A 22,942-nucleotide genomic window follows, 5' to 3' on the forward strand; every position below is an offset into this window, starting at 1 on the left:
AAAGTTACGTCTAAAATGTTACTAGCCCCAGATGATTTTAAAGGAAATTTATTTCAAACTTTATAGAAAATTCCTATTTTTTACTAGTTGCTCCAGAACACAAATGATGAGGCCTTCTCGGCAAATTTTTACAATGTGACAACTTCTGGTAGCAACTGATGTCCACCTCCTCCAAACACACACATCACACCATGAAGTGAACGGTAATGTGGAGGTTACACAACAACTCAGAAACTAAACCGGGTTTTGTTTTCAGATTTTTATGAATTGATCACCATGATTTTCACTATGTGCTCTCATGCATCTCATTAGCATTTATATTTTTGTAATTAGAATAAGGAGATTAATGCAAAAAAATAATTGCCCTAAATATAATTAACATGGTTAGGGATGAGCAAGCAACAGGCTTTTTTTTCAGTATTTCACAGAGCCCATGTAAATCTTACTTCCAGTCTGATAGCACCAGTTATCACATGGATAAGCATTTCTGTCATTTTGGGGATGAGATCAATGACCTAACAGAGCTATGAGGGTCAAATAACAAAGGGCCACAGCTGTCATTGAAAATGTTTAATAAGTGATAGAAATTGGACATTGGTAACAAAATCAGTTGATCTGTAAACAACACATGAACAAGTGGCAAGACTGGGAACTATTGACCTAATTTCCAGGGTTATTTGCTATCTAGAATTATTTGCATAAGCCAAAGGAATGAATCCCTAATGTGCAATTTCAGGCATTGTGTCAAAAAGGGGACAAATTACTTTCCCAGCAGAGATCTTTCCTGAGTGCCTCTCAAATAAACCTACTTAGGCGCCAACCTAAACCATGTAAGACTGCCTTGCTTTGGCATTTATATAACAGAGTAAATTCTCTGAATCTTCATTTGACTCTATTTATGACAATCCATGAGGACGTTTTTGATGTATATTATGACAATTTGAATAGACTATGAGGTAAATGTGAATAACTCTAATGTCCATCTTTAATAACTCAGGTGATAAAAGATAAATTGATGACTACTAGAGCAATTGGAAAATACTGGGGACATAAAAAAGTAGCAGATCTGAAAATTTGTTAAATCCAGAGTTATTTCATCCATTTCCATATGAAAACACTTAGCACGAATTGAGGCTTGGTAGTTGATGGTTCATGCTGTCAAGAGGTTTGTGTAAATATCACAGTGGGAGGAAGTCATTAATTATTTTCCTTCCTTCCATTTTATTATTATCTGTAAAAAGTCACTTTGGCAAAGCATTTTTCCTTTCCTTCATTATGCATACATAAACACATATACAAATTATGCTCCAGTAATCATAATTTGTTTTTTATATCTTATTATGAGCTTCCCATAGTCTAAATGCTTTGAAATATGAATGTATAAATATTTTTATGGTTCAGTAGGAAGTCATTAAGGTGTTAAAATATTTGAAAATATAGTCCTCAGACGGGCAGTTGGAAATTTATATTGCTTTAAATGTCACAATACGAAGCAGAATGTCACTGAATATGATTAAAAGGCAACAAATAACACGGATTTAAAAATCTAAGTGATTTGTATTTAGAAGTAAATATTTATGTTATCTGAACAGGTAAAATTGGCTTTCATGAAAACAAAGCAAAACAAAAAGTTCATTTGTTCCTTTTTTATTATTTAATTTAAAGTCTGGTTTTTATAAACAAATTCATTCAGAGTACTACATAAAGCTAAAATAATTGGGAACATATAGTATATGACAAGATATTTAATGTCAGAAAAGATGGTAATTGGAAAGATCTCTTTATATATTAGTCTGTATATTTGAAATTTCCATTATTTAATTAGAAGTCTCTATTGATTTGTAAGATTCTTTCACGTTGGTTCAAAAGTAATGTGTTTTTTGCCATTAAAAATAATGTAAAACTATCAGTTCCATTATTTTTGCCTTCTGTATACATTTGAAATGTCATTGAATTGTGATTTAAGCAGGTAAAAATTATTAACAAATTAACCAAATGTTTTCATTAACAAAATCTTTATTTTCACTTTTATAAATCTAAAGTATTTTATAAACCCCTGATTGAATTATGCCTGTTGCCTAAGTCATACTGTTCCCACTGACCTGCTGTTCACCTATATACATGCAGATACTGTTTTATAGACTACCAGAAAAAGACCAACTTTAAGATGAGGTAGATTTCAATTTGATACATTTCTTAACTTATTGGGAACCCAGTTTCCTCTCTTTCCAAAAGAAGTTGCTGTTGGTTCCTAATCTCTAAAATGCGGATAATAACTTATGATTTCAGCAGTATGGAAGACTAAACTAATGTACTATATTAATGAAACCTGGACAACATATATCAACTTAAAACATATGTAGCAGAGCCCAACATCAACAAGAAAAACATTATGTGTGAATGTTATGGGTGCTGCTAATTTTCAGAGTTGGAAATGACAGATCTCAAACACACGGTGGGAAGATTTTTTTGATGACTCTGTTGGCAACTGGAAACTGAACATAGGCTTTAGTGAGTAGGAGCTGAGATGTTATTAATCAACGGGAAACTGAAACTTCCAAATAAAGCCAAGTTCTTCAAGGGGGACTAGAAATGCTCTCAAGAAACTAGGAACAGGAACGATAAATCTCAATCAGATAAAGGGCATCTTACAAAAATCCTACAATTAATATAATACTTAATAGTTAAAGACTAAATGTTTTCCTCCAAGATCACGAACATCGCTTTCATGACGTCTTATTCAGTAACGTACTGAGTTCATAATTTAATAAGACAAATAAAAATATAAAATTCAATAGCTTAGACTGTGTCCAGAATTGATAGGTTCTTGGTCTTGCTGACATCAAGAACGAAGCCGGGGATCCTGGCGGCGAGTGTGATAGTTCTTAAAAATGGTGTGTCCAGAGTTTGTTCCTTCAGATGTTCAGATGTGTCTGGAGTTTCTTCCTTCTGGTGGGTTCGTGGTCTCTCTGGCTTCAGGAGTGAAGCTTCAGACCTTCGTGGTGAGTGTTACAGCTCATAAAGACAGTGTGGAACCTGTGACTGACAGCAAGATTTATTGCAAAGAGCAAAAGAACAAACCTTCCACAGTGTAGAAGGCAACCCAAGCTGGTTGCCACCGCTGGCTCAGGAAGCCTGCATTTATTCCCTTATCTGACCCCACCCATATCCTGCTGATTGGTCCATTTTACAGAGAGCTGATTGGTCCGTTTTACAGAAAGCTGATTAGTCCATTTTGACAGCATGCTGATTGGTGCGTTTACAATCCTGAGCTAGTCACAGAGCGCTCATTGGTGCATTTACAATCCTCTAGCTAGACACAAAAGTTCTCCAAGTCCCCACTAGATTAGCTAGACACAGAGCACTGATTGGTGCCTGTACAAATCTTGAGCTAGACACAGGATGCTGATTGGCATGTATACAATCCTCCAGCTAGACACAAAAGTTCTCCAAGTCCCCACCAGACTCAGGAGCCCAGCTGACTTCCCCTAGTGGATGCCACATGGGGCCACTGGTGGAGCTGCCCTTTATTCCTGCACTGCATGCTCGCACTCCTCAGCCCTTAGGCAGTCAATGGGACTGGGCGCATGGAGCAGGGGGCTAGCGCCCTTCAGGGAGGCTCATGCTATGCAGTAAGGCGGGGGTGGCAGCTTGGGGGTGCGGGCTGCAGGCCCTGAGCCCTGCCCCGCAGGGAGGCAGCTGAGGCCCAGAGAGAATTCCAGCGGGGCAAGGTTGGGCCTGCAGTGCTGGGGGACCCAGCGGCACCCTCCTCAGCTGCTGACTTGGGTACTAAACCCCTCACTGCCCTGGGGCCAGTGGCGCTGGCCAGCCGGCCTCTCAGAGTAGGGGAGCTGCGGAATTCACAGAGGCCACGCCCACCCAGAACTCAAGCTGGCCCGTGAGCCCCGCACGCAGCCCCGGTTCCCCCGGCACCTCTCCCTCCACACCTCCCTGCAAGCAGAGGGAGCCAGCTTCCGCCTTGGCCAACCCAGAGAGGGGCTCCCACAGTGCAACCGTGGACTGAAGGACTCCTGAAGTGCCGCCAGAGTGGATGGCGAGGCTGAGGAGGTGCCGAGAGTGAGGGCTGCTAGCACATTTTCACCTCTCAAGACAAGAAGAATCAAACAATCAACATGATTCCCGACACAGAAAAATCTAAAAGAATCTATAGGCAAGCTATTAGAACTAGTATTTGTGTTTAGCAAAGTTGTAGACCTCAGATTTACAGGCAGAAAATTAAATGTCTTTCTAAATGATTAGTAATATAAAATTAGATATTGAAAATTAAAATTTAGTCCTGCTTGAAATAGTATGTAAAATATATTTAGGTATTAAATCTAACATAATGCTGGATCTATCTGTATGCTGCAACTTACAACGTATTAATGAAAGAAATCAAAGATTACCTCAATACATGGAGAGATACACCATGTTCATGGGTTGGAAAATTAATATTACTAAGACATCCATTCTCTAGATGATCTATATATTTATCACAATTTCAGTCAAAATCTTGGAACTATTTTTCGTAGAAATAACCCAGGTGAATCTAAAATTCTTGTAAAAAGGCAAATGAATAAAAACAGTCAAAATGATTTTGAAAAACAATAACAAAGATGGAAGAATCACTATCTAAATTTAAGACTAAGTCTAAACTACAATTATGAAGAAACTGGTATTAACTAAAGAAAAGATACATAGATCAATGAAACACAATACTCTAGAAAGACACCCACACATAGGTGGTTAATTGATTTGCAACATGGGTACAAAGGAAATTCAGTGAGGGGAAAAGCAGTCTTCGTAACACATGATTATGAAATAATTGGATATCCATTTTTTTCTTTAGTTTTGAGAAATCTCCGTAATGCTTTCTTGGGTTCAATAGAAGCCCAAACCCCTGCATTATGCAATACATCCATGTAACAAACCTGCACGTGGACCTCCTGAATCTAAGATTTAAAAATAAATTTTAAAATACCTTGCCTTATATAAAAATCAATTCAAAATGGATCATAGACCTGAAAGAATTCCGAAAATATAAAACTTGTAGGAGAAACATAGGGCAAAATCTTGAGTTAGTTAAACATTTCATATATATGACATCAAAAACACAATGCATAACAGAAAAACAAGAAATTGGACTTCATAAAAATTATAAATTGCTGTTACTTAAAAGATAACATTAAGAGAATGAAAAGACAAGATGCGAAGTGTGAAAAGATAGTTACTGTGTTTATAAGTGATAAAGGATTTGTAGCAGGAAAATATAAACAACTCTCAAAACTCAATAGAAATATTCAAACCAATAAAACATGAGCAAAGTATTTGAGGAAACACTTCAGCAAGGAGGATATTCAGGTGGTAAATAAGCACATGAAATATCATTAGTTATTAGGGAAATGCAAATTAATACCAAAATGAGATATGGTTACACACCATTTAAAACAAGTAAATTGAAAACAAAGTCTAACAAATTAGCAAGCAAACATACAAACACCCCCCCCCAAAAAAAAAAAAAAAAAAAAAAAACACAAGCAAAACAAAACAAAAACCTGACCAACCAAGTGCTGGTATATATTCAGAAGAACTGAATTACCACTGATTTTTGCAAGAAATGTTATATGTTACAGCCACTTTGAAAAACACCGTGACACTATGTTATAAAATTGACTATGAACTTACTACTCTTTGAATTAAGTTTGGGATTTTAGCCCCTTACCCTGAGTACACATGACTGATCAAGATGAACCTGTGGAAATATGGGTTTTGCATAGAAAAAAGTTGTGGAAATTCAGTAGCATAATTCATACTAGTTACAGTAGAATTAATAAACAATATTTTAAAGAATTTATATTTATCTATTATAAGAAAACAAAATACTATACTGTTTATTGCTTTTTCAAAATGGTAGTTTCTGTATCTGCCAAGTTTCTATGACTGATAGTGCATCAATACATAATTTTTAAAAAGCATAAAGATTAAGTAATTATAAATAAAAGCCAAATGAAAATACATAATATGAAAAATATTACAGTTAAAAATAAGAGCTCAAACAGGCATACATAGCAGAAAGGATATAGTCAAAGAGTAAATTGATTTGCTATACTGTCAAAACAAGGTACTGTACTACAAATACATTAAAAAGTTATAATTTTTTAAAATTAAGATACATGGAAGAATTATAAGTATAAATAAATAATAGAAAAAAATTCATAAAAGGGAAGGTATATTTAAAGAAATAAAAACCATAAATTTTTCATAAGGAAATTAGGTTGAAAGTATTTATAGATATCCAAATATCTAAGAGCTGAAAAAATTCACGTTTACATACTACAGTGATAATATGTGAAAACATTCAAGACAAAAAAGTAATGTCAAAAAATTTCTAAAAATAAAAGCAGGTGGCCAGCTGTGGTCATGCCTGTAATCTCAGCATTTTGGGAGGCCGTGGAGGGTGGATTGCTTGAGGTCAGGAGTTCGAGACCAGCCTGGCCAACATGGTGAAACCCATCTCTACTAAAAATACAAAAATTAGCCAGCCGTGGTGGTGGGCACCTGTAATCCCAGCTACTCGGGAGGCTGAGGCAGGAGAATCGCTTGAACAGGGAGGTGGAGGTCGTAGTGAGCCGAGATTGTGCCATTGCACTATAGCCTGGGCAACAAGAGTGAAACTCTGTCTCAATAAATAAATAAATAAATAAATAAATAAATAAATAAATAAGAAATAAGAACAGGCCACAATAAGGAAAACAGAAATTAAAATCACATCAGACTTCTTGTAAAAGCTCCAGTCTCATGAAGGAAGAAAATTATAGTTTTAAAACTCAGAAAAATAATAAATTATATCCTGAAATTGTATACCTAGTCTACTATCTTTGAAACAAAATATTTAAATACAGTATTTCAGATAAAGAAAGGTGGTGAGAGAACAATTAGAAGAAAAAAAAACCAAGAAGGGAAATCCATTAAGAAACTATGCAACAATTTCTTCAGCTCCTCTCACATCCATAAACAGAACTAAGATTCCATATGTTATCAATAAGAGCTGGGAAACAGAGTTGAGTATGCTAAGAACCATTAATTGTTTAGGAAAATATTGTGGATACTTTAAAATGGCTAGAGGAAAGTTAATATAAGTATAATTGTTAGGGAAAACATCAGACAAATAAAGATGAAATGAATAGTTTTTAGTACAACAATCATTCTATCTAATTGAAGGCAGAGAAGAAAAAAGGAGGAACAAATAAAATTTTGCAAAATAAAGCATGAACGAAAACGGTAGATATACCCTAACATAACAATAATCACATTCAATTCAATAAATAGAACTTAATCGAAGGGGAGAAAAACCTCAGACTGGACAATTATCCAAGATTTGATACTTATAATTTACACAAATTGACTTTAAGTGAAAATAATTCTAAAAGTTTAAATTACATGACTAGAAGGATATTAACAGGCAGTGAGAGAAAAGCTTGGATAACAATTTTTCTTTCAGAGCAGAATAGAATTTAAAGTGAAAAGCTTTGTAAGAGAAAACGAGTAATATTACATTCTGATAAAAGAAAAAGAAAAAGTTAGTAGTACTATAATGATATACACATATATACATCTAACCAGTTTCCTTCAAAACACAGGAAACAATAACTGTTAAAGAGATTTCAGAAAGAAATAGATAGATCAACATTTGTGTTGGAGTTTTTACTTATTGTCAGAAAAATATAGATTAAGCAAAAAAAAGAAAGATTTTATATGTGTATATACGAATGTGCATAAACCAATAATATCCTATCAACGGACATAGAGAAATGATAGGTAGGTAAAGATAGACAGATATATGGCTCTTACATGAGATTCAGAGAAAGTACTAAATTTTTAAACCACATGGAATATTCATAGAAATCAGCTGAGTAAGAAGCCACATAGAAAGTTTTAGAAATGTAGTAGCTATTAGAGTAAGGTCAGAACCAAAAAGGAAGTAGTTATTTTTATTTAGAATGCATGAAAATGGCCTCCTTCGTTGAAAGTATTTTAAGAGCTATGACATATATACAATTTCATACAAAAAATTGGCATCAACAATAAGTCGTGTAATCTGGGAGTTAAAGACTGTCATAAATACATTTCTAGGTAACAGGACAAGATGACATAGTTATCCCTTTCAGCAAGTACAGATGTCTTTCATTCTAGGTCATGCCAACTCAAACTCTTTTTGTAATTTCACATAGTCTAAACAGAACATAACACCACAGGATGCATTTTACAACAATTTCTCTATTTCATTTAATTAACAATGATTAAACAAATCTTCAATTGTATATTTACAATTGTTCTGACCCTATCAGTCACAGCTTTGGAGGATTATACTATTACGTGTGAGTTCACTTTGAATATATGAATAAAACTATTTTATGTGTGTATAAAAAGAAACAAAATAAACAAACAGAAGGAATGTGAACAGCTATAGTTCAATTGAATGTGAATTTAGTCACCGCAACTAGAGGTAACAAGGAATTAGCTGCCTATATTCTAGGCGGTGAGTTGTTTTACCCAACATGAAACCATAGGACACAGAATTGAGAAGATTGTTATTACTGATTAAAATGTGTTCTTCAGCTGCACTGAACTCACGTTAAGACACAGTTCCAGTGAGGTTTCATCTCACAAAGCTGCCATTAGAACTAACATTTTTATGAAAGAGGAATAAGGAATCTGATGAGAAAGATGTCACAGTATTTGATAATTAAGTCTAGAATTTCTGTTTTCTACCACTTTGAACAGGCTTGGTGGCCTTACACTGTATTTGGGGAGCAGAGTTGGTTGCAATCAGAGCAATGTCACTTGGCTAGAGCTTCAGAGATTGTTTCTAATATATATGGAGGAGAGTAAGTGCCCAGAGGCACAGCAATCAAAACTAGCATAGAGTAACATAGGTAAATTACAATCAAGAATATTTAAAATTCTTTCAGTGAGATTGTTACAGTGGAAAGTTAGGCAGATATAAGCAGAGCAGAAGACGACCCCTGTCCTGGAATGTCAGGCAACCATCAGGTGATGTTCAGGTGGTTGTTATGCTGTCTCTCTAAAATAATAATCAGTCACAGATGGTGCCAGGGAAAGGCAGTCTCCTAATAAAGAGAAAACCCTTGAAGCTGGTGATCAGCAGCTTCCTGATAAGATCTCAGGAGCTAGACGATGAGTGGGCCAAAGCATGCACACTAAGAGGAAAAATGGCAGAGTTTAACTGGTGTATGACCTTCCTCTAGGAACACTCAACTAGTAAGGGAAAAAATGCCTCAAGTGAGCATGTGCACAACTTTAGTAAACACATTGCACATGTGATCCCTTTCAAGTGCTGGCAGGACACTGGGTATGAGGACACCCCACCCCAAAGGAAGAATCAGGGGAGAAGTAACACAGAACCTGAAAGCATACTAGAGTATAAAGCCTCAAGTCAAAGGTCAAACAGGGCACTTGACTCTCTCAAGTCACCTGCTTGGCCCTCTTCCAAGTGTACTTTACATTCTTTCCTTCCTAGTCTAAAACGTTTGAATAAACTTTCACTCCTGCTCTAAAACTTGCCTCAGTCTCTCAGTCTGCCTTATGCCCCCTTGGTTGAATTCTTTCTTTTGAGGAGGCAAGAATTGAGTTTGCTACAAACCCATATGGATTCACTGCTGTTAACAAGATCAACTCAGCAAATGGTGTGTATCACACATTAAACACATTTGTCATTGTTTCTCAAGGAAGGAGAGTGCTAGCATAGAGAAATGAAAGGAAGGGACAGAAGAGAAGGCACCTCAACAGTTGAGACAGGTTTATTGAGAGCAAACCTGAGAAGGGCTTTTGGCCAGCAGGGTCAGGAGCAAACTTGTCTTACAGCCTAAGGCTTTTGAAAAGGGCTCGGTGGGGGAAGTGTGCTCTAACAGTGGTTCCTATCAGGGAGGGGCTAGGAAATAACGATTAGGGTCATTATTCTGTTGAAGATATGGTCAGTGCTGACATCTGTGGTTTGGTCAGGTAGCAGTGGACAGTTCTGAGAAATAAAAGCTTGATACTTTATAATGGTGGAATCTCATTAAGATGGCAGTACTCTTGTCCTATCAGAGAGTTTAGCTTGAAAATTTATCTACCTATATCATTAGCACAGGTCTCATAGAAACTCTCTAAAATTCTGGCTTATTAGGCATAGAGGAAGTCTTCATTTGCATAAGTTAATATTTTTGTAGTTTCCACTGCAGTTGATATTATGAGGTGCCCTTTATGAATTCTGTTATTTGGTAGGAATATTTTTCTGCTTAATAATCAGAAGTTGGTGTAAACCAAAAATAAAATCTTAGGCCCCCTAACTGACTGAAAGAAACCCCTCTTGGTCAAGGGGACGCCAGAGAAACCTAAAAGACTGAATTCCCAGCCATGAGGAAAGAGGTTGGATACACCTCATTATATCCCCTCCCTTTTGGAATTCGGCACAACAGACCTAAGACTGACAAAATAGACCGTTTGTGGCAATTAGATACCAAATTCCAATCTGACTCTGATATAGCATCACATGACAGATAGGCACTGGAGGAATAAAAAGTATTTTACCCCCATATATATAAGTATATATACACACACACATATACACATGTATATATACTTATACATATATACATATATACTTATATATATACTTATATATGTATATATACAAATATACATACATATATACACTTATATATACTTATATATACATACATAATTTCCCCCACAAAAGATGGCTTTGCATTTCAAAATATGTCAAAGTGTATATATATGTGTGTGTGTGTATATATGTGTATACATATATACATACATACACACACACATACATATATATACACACTTATATATACTTATGATACATTTTGACATATTTTGAAATGCAAAGCTGTCTTTTGTGGGGGAAATTTGCACCTGTAGAGAATCTCCATTAATGCAGCCAAGCCTACACTTTTCTGGCCTTTCCTGGATCTAGGAGAGATTAAGAGTCTGACACCTTTTAAGGCCTGAGAAGAGACATTTATCATCTATTCTCTTTGAAGGCTGCTACCTACAGGCTTCATCTACATGAGAAGAACATTGGCTTCCATAGGCCCCTTTATCTTAATGCAAGCATTTCTTTACACTGGCTTCAAATTTTTTAGACAAAGCTAAGTCTTTCAACCAATTCCCAATAAAAAATATTTGAGTCAGTCTATGACCTATAACACTCCACCCCCTGCAGCCTACCACTTCTAGATGTCCCATCTTTTGGGGCCAAACCAATGGATACCAACCATATATTGGTTTATGTCTTTGTCTGTAATTCCTGTCTCCCTAAAATGTGCAAAACGAAGCTGTAACTTTGTTTTGTGGCCAACTGCCTTGGCCACACTTTCTCAGGTCCTTTTGAGACCGTTCTTTTGGCCTGTAGTTATTCATATTGACACAGAATAAACCTCTAACTATTTTACAGTGTTTGGTTTTACCATGAATAGTAGCTTATTTTCTTGGTTTATGGCTAGTGCAGGAATGCACATTTTGATCTAATAAAAATTATCTTTCTTACTTTTCTTCTTCTTCTAACAAAGTAGACACACAGTCAGCTTGCCTTATATTTAGAAAGGTGATTAAATAGCCTCCATAATCCATTCCAGGATTCACCAACTGTATCTGATTAAATTCTCCTTTTAATTAACTATACAATTTCCCAGTCTTTGTTTCAGTAATACCACCGATGAGTATCTCTCAGCTTTTGTTTCCCTGACTCAACACTGCTGGTTCTTCACAGTTTCATCACTACAGCTCACAAGAGTATTTTACCCTGAGTTTTCAGTTCTTCTCAGAAGTATATCCAGAGTAAAGCTTCACCTTCCTTTTCTCCTGCTTGTCACTCTTAAGAATTCCTTTTAAAAATTTTAGCTCAGATGTTGCTTCCTTTGTGATGTCCCCCTGACTACTTCCAATGTAAGTATATCTTTCTCTTACGATACAACTGTACTTTGTGTACATTTTCATTCTTAGAAATTATTTAGTCTGTCATTATTTATATTTTTGTCTTGGAACTGCACTGTGAGGGACTTACTTGAGAGTAGCTGCTATCTGTAGCATCTCCTCACACCCCCTCCCATCTTGGGGTCTCTAGGCCTTAGAATAGGATAAAGTAGTCACTGAAATTGTCTTGTTTAAATGAATGAAATATATGAAATTAACATTCTTTTCTTCTCACCTCCCCATAATTATGTGGAAACTTTTCTTAACCCCCCCATAGGTTCTTCATATCTCTACACACAGAAAAAGCAGACAGTCAAGACCTAAAACATACCAATGTAATCTTCTTGAAAGTGCCTGGAAAGCACTTTCTAATGTTACAAAGGAGGTGGAATAATTTATTTCAGCACTATCTCAATATATCTTTACAAAAATCAATTTTATCATAAAGAAATCTATAGATAGACATTGTAGTAATGTGTACATTGTATCTTCAAGAAAATCACTTAAAAATAAATTAAATGAAAAGTCCAGAGGGAATACATGCAACTCAGTCTGCTTAGTAAAATTATTATTTTTCTTCAATGATGTATGTTTTAAAATAATTTGATATACACAATCAAATTGCATATATATAATTTTAGCTAGCTTTTCTGATTTTGTAGTTTAGACTAAAGCTAAATCAATTGCATCAAATTGGCAATTAATGAAAACACTTTACCTAAAATAAAAAAAAATAAGCTTTATGATTTGTCTTTAAGAGGCAGAGTTAAGAAAAATATTTGAATAGATGCTGAAAGATGGGAGAAGGAAATGGAATGCAAAAGTTCAGTCTTTAAAAATTAACAAAATCCATCTTAAAATTTTAACTCAAGATTATATTAAGTTTCTTTTAAAATGTAGCAGTATTTTCTATAACTGATATTATTGCTTTCATACACTTACACTCAAACTGGGAGCAGGACAGGGGATTATGAGGTCAATATTTAAACACCACTCAACAATAAATCAGAGACCACTGGTTTAAATATCTCTCTCAGTTGAAATTATTCCTTTTTTGTATATATTACATTAATGAAAATTCAAATTCTCACATTGAATTTCCCCCTTCTTCCTACTCTACTTTCACAATACAGTTTCTGCATAAAGGGGAAATTATTATTGACAGAAAGGGGTACAAATTCTGTGTTTCTCTGCAAGACCCCAGCAAAGCTATCCCAGTTCATTTATCCCTGGGCAGCAGCCTCTGCCCACACTGACTCCACTTATGATAATCAGGTTCTGCCTAGTTTTGGGGCATTTTCTCATGACCAGTGCTGCTGACAACTGGCAGTATACTTGTCTGAGATCATCGCTTGTCATTCAGTTTTCCACACATAGCAATCCCCTCTTCCCAACCCCACGTCCTTGCCAGTCCCCTCCATATTTCCGTGTCCCCTGCATGAGGTACAGGAAGAAAATCAGAGTGTCCTGCATGCTATGGACAAGCCATGGAAAAAGAGCAGCATTATCTTAGATGATCTGTCTCACCAATTTCCTTTGCCAACCCTAGTTTATTGCTCTGGTACCATTTTAAACATGGTGCTAAGTAAATGTGGAACTTTTCCTAAAACTTGTATTCCATCCAAACTCTAGGTTATGCCCTGGTACAGCTGTCCTCTAGCTCTGATGTTTTCACAATTCCTATATATATCTGGTTGTTTTCACTAGGTACAATTCCTCACTTTGCCATCCTATTGTCTCTGAGGGTGGAAAAGGTAGAAATTTTGCCTTATGCATGTTTCAACAATTTTATCTGTGTCATACCATGACTTATTTCTATTTATCTTCACTTATCAGTTATCTTCATAGCAGCTGTTCTCCAACTTTACTGTGTATCAGAATCATCTAGAGGACTTAATGAAGCATAGATTGCCAGGCCACACTCCCAGAGTTTCTTATTGAATATTTCTGAGAAAAAACCCAAAATGTTCATTTCAGACTAGTTCCTAGATGATGTTAATGCTGTTGATCCAGGGACTACACTTTGAGATGCATTGGCTTATACAAAGGATAACATCCAAAGATACAAAGATAACATCCAAAAATAACATCCATACAATATAATATCCAACATCATTATACAAAGATAACATCAAAATTCATAATTATTGCTCTTTGGTAGGTTAGGGGTAACTCAAAGCATTTGTAAAACATTGTTTTAAACAAAGTCTGGCTTTCAAAACTATTGCCTCACAAGGGGTAAAGAAGAAATAACAGTCAAAGTTGAGAAATGGTTTTGCTTTTTTAACTAGTAATTCATCTTCCCCTTGCAGCATTGAAACCCATTGATTCAATGGGAGGAAAGCCAGAGGGAAAGAAGATTTACAGAACATGAAATATTTCAGAAAACATTATGCCCGCCAAAAAATGGACACAAAATAAGATGGAAACTAGCAAACAACACCTGCATTATTGTTACTAAGGAAAGGTCACAATCTTATGCCATAATTTTTCAAAAGTGGCAACTGGGGAAAGAGAGAAAATGCAGCATTAAGAAAGCTCACTTTCCATCTCAGCCTTCCCAAATGTGATGCAGAAAAACTGAAGGGCCTAATCGCATAAATGGTTCACATTTGGAGAAAATCATACTGAAGAGATAACTAGGAAGCCAGAAGGAAAGATCTGAAAACTCCTGCAGAAAAGAAGGCCTGTCAGCCACCACAGAGTTCACCAGGCAGGGGCATTTCTAAGGTTTAGGATTTGTTTTTCCCATTCTGTGAAGAAAACACAAGAGAAAGAAATTGGTATAATTGTGATCTCCCAGAAATAACTATTTCTACTGAAAATAGGACTAAACATACAAGGTAAATTAAGCAACATATGATCTATGGGGAAGTGTGGGCAACTTGGAGGGAAAAGAGAGACAAGGAGCCCATTAGCAACCCTGAAGCCTGAACTTTCAAGTTTTCTTTAGTTTTTCATATCTTAGGCATCTGCCAGGGAAAACTGACAAGTGAAATTGGCAGAAAAATCAGATAATTAGTGTATTCATTTTCTATTGCTATGTAATAATATCCTCAGACATGTAGCAGCTTAAAATAATTTGGGAATATCATCTCACAGGCTTGGTAAGTCAGGAGTCTGCACACAGCTTTGCTTTGTCCTCTGCTCAGAGTCAGTTTTGTAGTTTGTGAGGCAGTTGTTGGATGGTCTGCATTCTCATCTGGAGGCTCAGTTGAGGAAGAATCTGCTTCCAAGGTCATTCTGGTTGTTGGCAGAATTGATTTCACTGCTTCTGTTTAACTGAAGGCTCTTGATTTTTGCTAGCTGTTGACTGGAATTTGCCTTTAAGCTGCCTACGGTTTCTTCCACATTGCCACCTACTTTCTCAAGACTGCAAGAAGAGTTTCCAGCTCCAGTTGGCTGATATGAAATTCTATGTGAGAAACCTAGTCACATGACAGCCTATTATCTTTGTCATAGTCCATTGGTTAGAGGCTAGTCACAGGTCCTGCCAAAACTCAAGGGAAGGGGATAACACAAAAATGTGAACACCATGAATGACACAATCATGGTGTCACCAAATGACACAATCATTCGGTATCATCTCAGCCCCTGTCCACCACAATTCGTTTTGTTAAAAAAGATTCCAGGGCCCCACATTGAGTTGGGCAAATAATACAGCCCAAGCAAAACCCACGCATTCCATAATAAAGAGACTCTACATTTTTATATCTAATATGAGATTTTTTAAAAATTATAAAAGTTTTATCAAACAATTATGACTCACAGATCCAGTGGAACTTTCCCTTAACGGCTCACTTCCCTCTTAGACACAGCAAAGTGAATGTAACAATACTTAGCCAACAAACCAAGCCTTTTAGGAGGAGAAAAAGTTGATAGTAATGTGGAATGGAGAGAATGAGATTCACACACACTATATTGAAGCCAAAAAAAAAAGTCTAGAAAAAAATATATAACCCAAGGAACCAAATAAAAATTTCCTCACTGAGAGTTTCCAGCTATGAAAGATTTGACAAGAGCATTTGCAGGGTGAAAGAAAAAAGTGATGCAGAAAGGCAAAGACAAGAGCAGTTCTTCACAAACTTGAGGAGCATCCAGAGTCCCCTAGGGAACTAGCTGAACACAGATTGCTGGACTTCATAGGTCTAAGAGGGGATCCAATAATATACACTTTTAAGAGGTTCCTTTGTGATGCTGATTCTGCTGATCCAAGACTACACTTCGAGAATCACTGCATCAGGGGATGGCTACATTTTTTGCAACTGGCTTTTATATCGTAACAGGACAGATCTAATATCAGCTTTCTGTCTTCTGTATCAGTCTGATATTGTAAGATGTAGGTGATTTAAAATATCATGCTTGCTATGTGTGCTGTCCTTGGTTATATTTTAAAATGTCATTTCATCACAGTTTTCAAAATAGTACATTGAATAGAATAAAATGTCTACAAGGACAAAAAACTAAATGAAAAAATATATAAATGTACTTAGTATGATACCTGGCATTCACAAGCCCTCAATAAATGCTGCTTTATTTCCTTCTTATCTGCATAAAAGAAGAATAAAAAGTGGTATTGCTGATCTGATCTCAGTTATTACAAGCCTGGTTCACCTATCACTGTATCAGTATTTATAATTGAGATATCAGAGTTTACTATAATTTATGTTAAACCATATTTTCTCTAAGAACATATATGTTTCCCTTCAAACACCTTTTGGTACCTTTTTTCTGACTAAATGTGGTGAACAGAAGTCCAATTTGCATTATGTGTCAGAGAATGTGTCAAAGTAAGGAAGTAAAATGACTTAATGACAAAATTATCCATTAACAGTAGGATCAGTCCTATTTCTGCTTATCCTGGGCACTCCATCATATTAATTTGAGATACCTTTTCAATGTGATTATGTAATTTCCTCTACCAGCCCTCAAACTAAGGTTACATCAGAATCAGTACTACTATTAAGAGCTGACTTATTTTAAAGAAACAAATTATAATACAGATATAGGTGTGTAAGGGATGGTACAGTAAACTAATAAAGGCCTTTCCATAGATAGCATTGTACGATCTTCTTTCTCTGTTCTTATTTGAGATAATCAGTTGATAGTGAAGGCGATGATTGTAAGAAGAGCAGTTTAATGAGGTTTAAGAGTTCTAGTATTCTGTAGAATGAGAAAAATGAGATCATTCTGCCTGCAGTGCAGGATTTTTGTGAGAGTTAAATAAAATGACATATGTAAAAGTTTTGTCTGAAAAATGTATATGTTTGATTTGTACATAACTACTCTGGATAAACAAGAGACCCTCAATATACATCAAGAGTGAGTAAAAGTTTACAAAGGTTTTCTCGATTTTAAAGAACAGAGACTAATGTGACCTATGGAGTGAAAGAAGGAAAAAGGATAATTAGATCAAAAGGAAATATATGTGTATGAGATAGAAGGTAAAAATGGTAAAACCTAAATACAAAGAGAAGATAGCAGAAAACTTTTATATAGAGCAAATACATATAATTAAGGTACAATTGTAAATGTACTAAACTCCCTATATTGTAAAAAAAAAAAAAAAAAAAGTACATTTTTGGAAAGCAAAATGAATGTACTCTAAAAACAACAACTCTTTCACAAAGTAAGAAAAATCAAAAGCGAATAGATGAGAAAATACTGTCCAAGCACATTGTAGGAGAAATAAAAAAAGGACATTGGAGTTACCATATTAGCAGGAGAGAATGGAATTCTAGATAGCATGCATTTAAGAAAGAGTGCCATTTTATATAGGAGAACTCCTACGTACCTGTATGTTTCCTATTGTGGCTACAAGGAATTACTAAAATTTACTGGCTTAAAACAACATAATTTATTATTCTACAGTTCTGGAGGTTAGAAGTCTGAAAATAGGTCTTACAGGGCTAAAGTGCACATATCAAAACTCAGCTTTAGAGGGTTTACTGAGAATCTATTCCCTTGCCTTCTGGGGCCTCTTGCATTCCTTGGTTTATTGCCCTTTCCTTAATCCTCAAACCAAGGAGGATAGCATCCTCCAATTTTCCCCCACTCCCACCTCTTTGTTACTCTCTCTTGGTTCTGTGTCTGCTGTCACATCTTCTCCGTCTCCAACACCCCTGCCTCTCTTTTATAAGAACTCGTAAGAGTAGATCTGGCCTACTCAGATAATCTGGTTTAATCTCATCTCAACAGCCTTAAATTGAATCAATTCCATATAATTCCTTTTGCATGTAAGGTAACAAACATAATCAGAGGTTCTTGGGCATTAGGATGTAAACATCTTTAGTGGGCCATCATTCATCTTAGCACAGTGTGGTAATAGAAGCTTTGGAGTGCTCCTCTCATTCTCTGCACATGTTCTAGATATCTTTTTCCATAGGGACTGTTGTGAGGCAGTTGTTCTTATACATTCCTAATATCATCTATGAGTTCGTAGTCATTCTAATTAAAATATTTAATTTGAATACATAAACAATTGTCATAAACTATTTAATGTCATAATATTAACATTTGTATTTATTTATTTATGAAAAGAAGATGATGGGAACCTAAAAAGCAACAAAAAGGCAAAACATGTTTCTTAATTTATAGTTCTCCTATGTTAATAGAAGAAAAGAAGCAACATACTACCTGTTCTGTGAAGTGATCCGGTTTAAATATATTAAAAGATTATAGCAAACCAAATGAAATGGAATTAATGTGAGGTGTGAGATAAAGGGGAAAAATGATGATGGCTTCTAGAATTGGCATGTGAAAAGCTAAAAGGATGGAGACACTGTTAATTGAGTTAGGAAAGACTGATGGAAGGCAGGTGTTAGGAGTCTTTAAAAATACTCCGTCTCAAAAAAAAAAAAAAAATCAAGCATTAATTTTCAGGCATACTTAATTGAGATGTATCTTATTTTTCCAGATGAAAATGTCAGATATAAAATTTAATCAGTAAGGGTGAGAAGATTGGATTGAAAACTTAACTTGATTATCTTCTGCATAGAGATGATACATGAAGCCATGAGGCTAGATAAGACACCCTATGTGGTCAGTGAAGTAAATAGATAAGGGAGAAGAAGGGAAGAGGGCTGGGGGGTAGTTAAAATATGCTCCTAGATGTAAGCCTTGAAACACTTCCATTTTTAGAGGTTTGAAAGAGAAGAAGCTTCCACCAAAAGAGACTGAGGATGGAGCTGCTGAGAAAGAAAGAAAATCTGAACAGAATGGTGGTTAGAATCCTATGAAAAAAAAGTTGTAGGAAGGAGTAATCAATTATCTCAAAAGTTGCTGATAGTGTATTAGTCTGTTTTCACACTGCTATGAAGTAACTGAGACTGGGTAATTTATAAAGGAAAGAGGTTTGATTGACTCACAGTTCTGCATTTCTGGGAAGTCCTCAGGAAACTTACAATCATTGCAGAAGGCAAAGGAGAAGCAGGCACCTTCACAGGATGGCAGGATGGAGTGAGTGCAAGCAGGGGAACTGCCAGACACTTATAAAACCGTCAGATCTCATGAAAATTCACTCACTAACATGAAAATAGCATAGGGAAAACTGCCCCCATGATCCAACTACCTCCAACTTGTCCTGTCCTTGACACATGGGATTATTACAATTCAAGGTGAGATTTGGGTGGGGACACAGAGTCAACCCATATCAGAAAGATATAGCAGATAATTTTTAATAATGGAACATTAAGTTTGGCAAGACAGATGTAATTGGTAACTTGAGATTTGGAAAGCCTGGAGCTTATTCAGTTTATGGGGACTTCTATAAACAACACTATAAAATTATAAGTACAAACTAGGTATAAAAGTGAGTATGCAATATATAGTGACAAAAGAAACAAAGCCATGTTAAACAATTTAAAAAGCTGAAAAATATAAAGACATTCTAAAATTCAGAAGAGAAAATAATTGTGTTTATCATTATTATACATAACTTTTCACTATAACCACAACACTGTTTTCCTATATATTTTTGTAGGCTTTATCTTTTCATATAACATTCATTATCTAAAGATAAAATATATTTGTTCTTTCAACTAATATAGTTGATCAAAATGTAATTACTGTTGATCTTTTACAGAATTTTTTTTAGTTGCATAACTCATTATTAACAATGTTATGAGCTTTTTTTTGATACTTGTCAAATGTGAGAAATGCTCCATCAAGTTTCAAGACCTGACTGCAAGTTTTCATGCTCGAACTAGTCTTATTCTTTGAATTGAGGACACTCATTGAGCAGTTTGTTTTCGGTAACCCCATTGTACTGTTTTGTTATCTGGGCTATGCTATAAGAATCCATGTTAGATTTTGGCAAGAAATGTAAATGTTTTTCCAGTATATTCACTTGATCCCTTCTTTTTCATCAACTGGGTTATTAAACAGTCCCAGAGCCTAAATAGTATTTCTATTGAGAATTAATTACTTCCTTTAATTCTTAATGAATTAAAGTTTTTGGTCTTATCTGAAAGCATTTTTTGAATACAACTTTTTATGGTTCAATAGTTTCTATTGATTTTATTACTCATCTTTACTGGTTTTTTACATTCTATTAACTTTTATCTGAATTCGTATCTTCCTTAACATACAAATGTAAACGTGACATCTATTACCAATTAAAAAATCTATTACTTCTCACTTGTTTTGTTGAAATAGACTAAGAGGCCTTCCTGAGTTACACTGAAATAACATATTTCAATATCAACCTCTCTTCGCTACCTAGAGACCACTTAACTTGGGAAGCTTTTGGGAGGAAGCCAGAGTGCAATAAGATAGTTGCTCCAGCCAATTGCTGTCAATTTATCTTTATTTTGCAATTGTTACAAAACCATATGCCCATGTTAAAACATTGCTAAGACGATCCCAAGACTTTTACAGGGGCTTATGAAAGCCCAGGGTCCTGATACTTATAGATTTATTTAGATTAATGTTAATAGCACATCCATCTCTGTTGAGAATGGTTCAGTAATGTGGTGGGGATGAAAGCTTTATTTGGCTGAGAATAAAAGGAAAGGAAGAATTGACAGCAAACTTAGATACCCCTTTCAAGAACTTTGCTTCAAAAGGGAACAAAGGAATGGACTGTACTAGCTACATTGGATTAGCTAGAGGAGTATGTGAGACAGTGAATTGTTGTTTGGTTGGTTTTTCTTTTACTTTTTTTTTTTTCTTTCTTTCTTTCTTTTTTTTTTTTTTTTTTTTTTTTTTTTTTTTTTTTTTTTGAGACAGAGTCTCCCTCTGTCGCCCAGTCTGGAATGCTGTGGTATGATCTCGGCTCACTGCAAGCTCCGCCTCCCGGGTTCACACCATTCTCCTGCCTCAGCCTCCCGAGTAGCTGGGACTACAGGCGCCCACCACCTCACCCGGCTAGTTTTTTGTATTTTTTTTAGTAGAGACGGGGTTTCACCGCGTTAGCCAGGATGGTCTCGATCTCCTGACCCCGTGATCCGCCCGCCTCGGCCTCCCAAAGTGCTGGGATTACAGGCGTTAGCCACCGCGACCGGCCGGTTTTTCTTGTTGTAATGGCGTTGGAGATACAGTGATGTGTTTACATGCCTCTGAAAATGATCCAGTGGAGACAGAGAAATTGATGAAGTAGTAAAAAGAGATGAAGGGTACAGGCTTTCCATAAAAGGGGACAGAAATGGGCCTGAATTGCCATATAAGGGAAGGCAGAGCACATTGCTGTGAAGGTGAGACGTTACTGGATTTGGTAGTGGTGAGACGAGAAAGTCTTCTGAATGTCTCTAGTTTCTACTTCAAACACTTACATTTGCAATCATCTTCTGAGCAGTCCAAAAGTTATGAAGTAGTATTTAGGGAGACCGAGAAAATGAATCAATAGAGAATATACAATAGAATTGCTGAAAGTGTTGAGGGAACCCTTGACGTTTATGGACATAGATTTAAAACAAGACCTGTCATCTTGGTTTTTAGTTTCCAGATAGATTCAGTTGTTTGTGTAAAATCCCAGAATTAATGGAGAGATAAGTTTAACTGTGGTTTGGATTTTACCAGTGAGTACATTGGATGGAAAGGTGTGCAGGAGAGTTGAGGGAATGTGCAGGAATAAGATTATAGAGATAAGCAGAAGAATTTAAGTAGGATAAAGAGGAAAGTGAATTTTCAGGCAGCTGATGATCAATAAAGAATATAAGAATCAGTGGTTGGAAAGCATTGGTGAGATTATGTAACTTTTGCATAAGGATTTATGAAAAATAATGATAGATACAAAAGATTAATAAGCTGTGTGTATGAATCCTTGTTCTTGACAAAAATCACATGTAACTTTTTTGCAGACCTTATGGTTTTTTTCTGCATGAATCATAAAGAAGACTTTAATAAATTATGAAATAAAAGAACTGAATAGGACAAATTCTCTGAAAAAAAAATGCACTAAAACAAACAAACAAAAACAAAGATTCAACTCTACTGAACATTTGTCATTCACAGCTTCCTAAAAATTTTTGAATTTTCCCACTACATTTTGAGCATTATCCATAGTGTACCCTAAACTCTCATTGTAAAAAACAGTAAATTGAATGGGAGGATGAGTGAATGAATTAATGAATGAATGAAGCACAAACTACTGCCTTTCTCATTTCATTTGCCACCAAGATGCATATTGGTGATTTAGGCTCCCTCCTTGACATATAGTGGGATTCACTTACCTTGAGGAAAAAACAGGCAAGGAGCAAATTCTCCATTTTCTGGTTATTTTCTGCAGTCGATGGCAGCAATGCTAGTTTCCACTTTGGGAGAGAGACTATCACCTGGAGCCAGAAGCACTGGTAGCAATTACCCATATCAACTTCTCAGGAGAGGCAGCAACCCCTCAGATCAGTTCTCCAGACTAGCTTGACCAACGTGGTGAAACCCCGTCTCTACTAACCATAGAAAAGTTAGCCCAGCATGGTGGCAGATGCCTGTAGTCCCAGCTACT

The sequence above is a fragment of the Macaca thibetana genome, chromosome 13 (genome assembly GCF_024542745.1).
Source record: "Macaca thibetana thibetana isolate TM-01 chromosome 13, ASM2454274v1, whole genome shotgun sequence".
NCBI lineage: Eukaryota > Metazoa > Chordata > Mammalia > Primates > Cercopithecidae > Macaca > Macaca thibetana.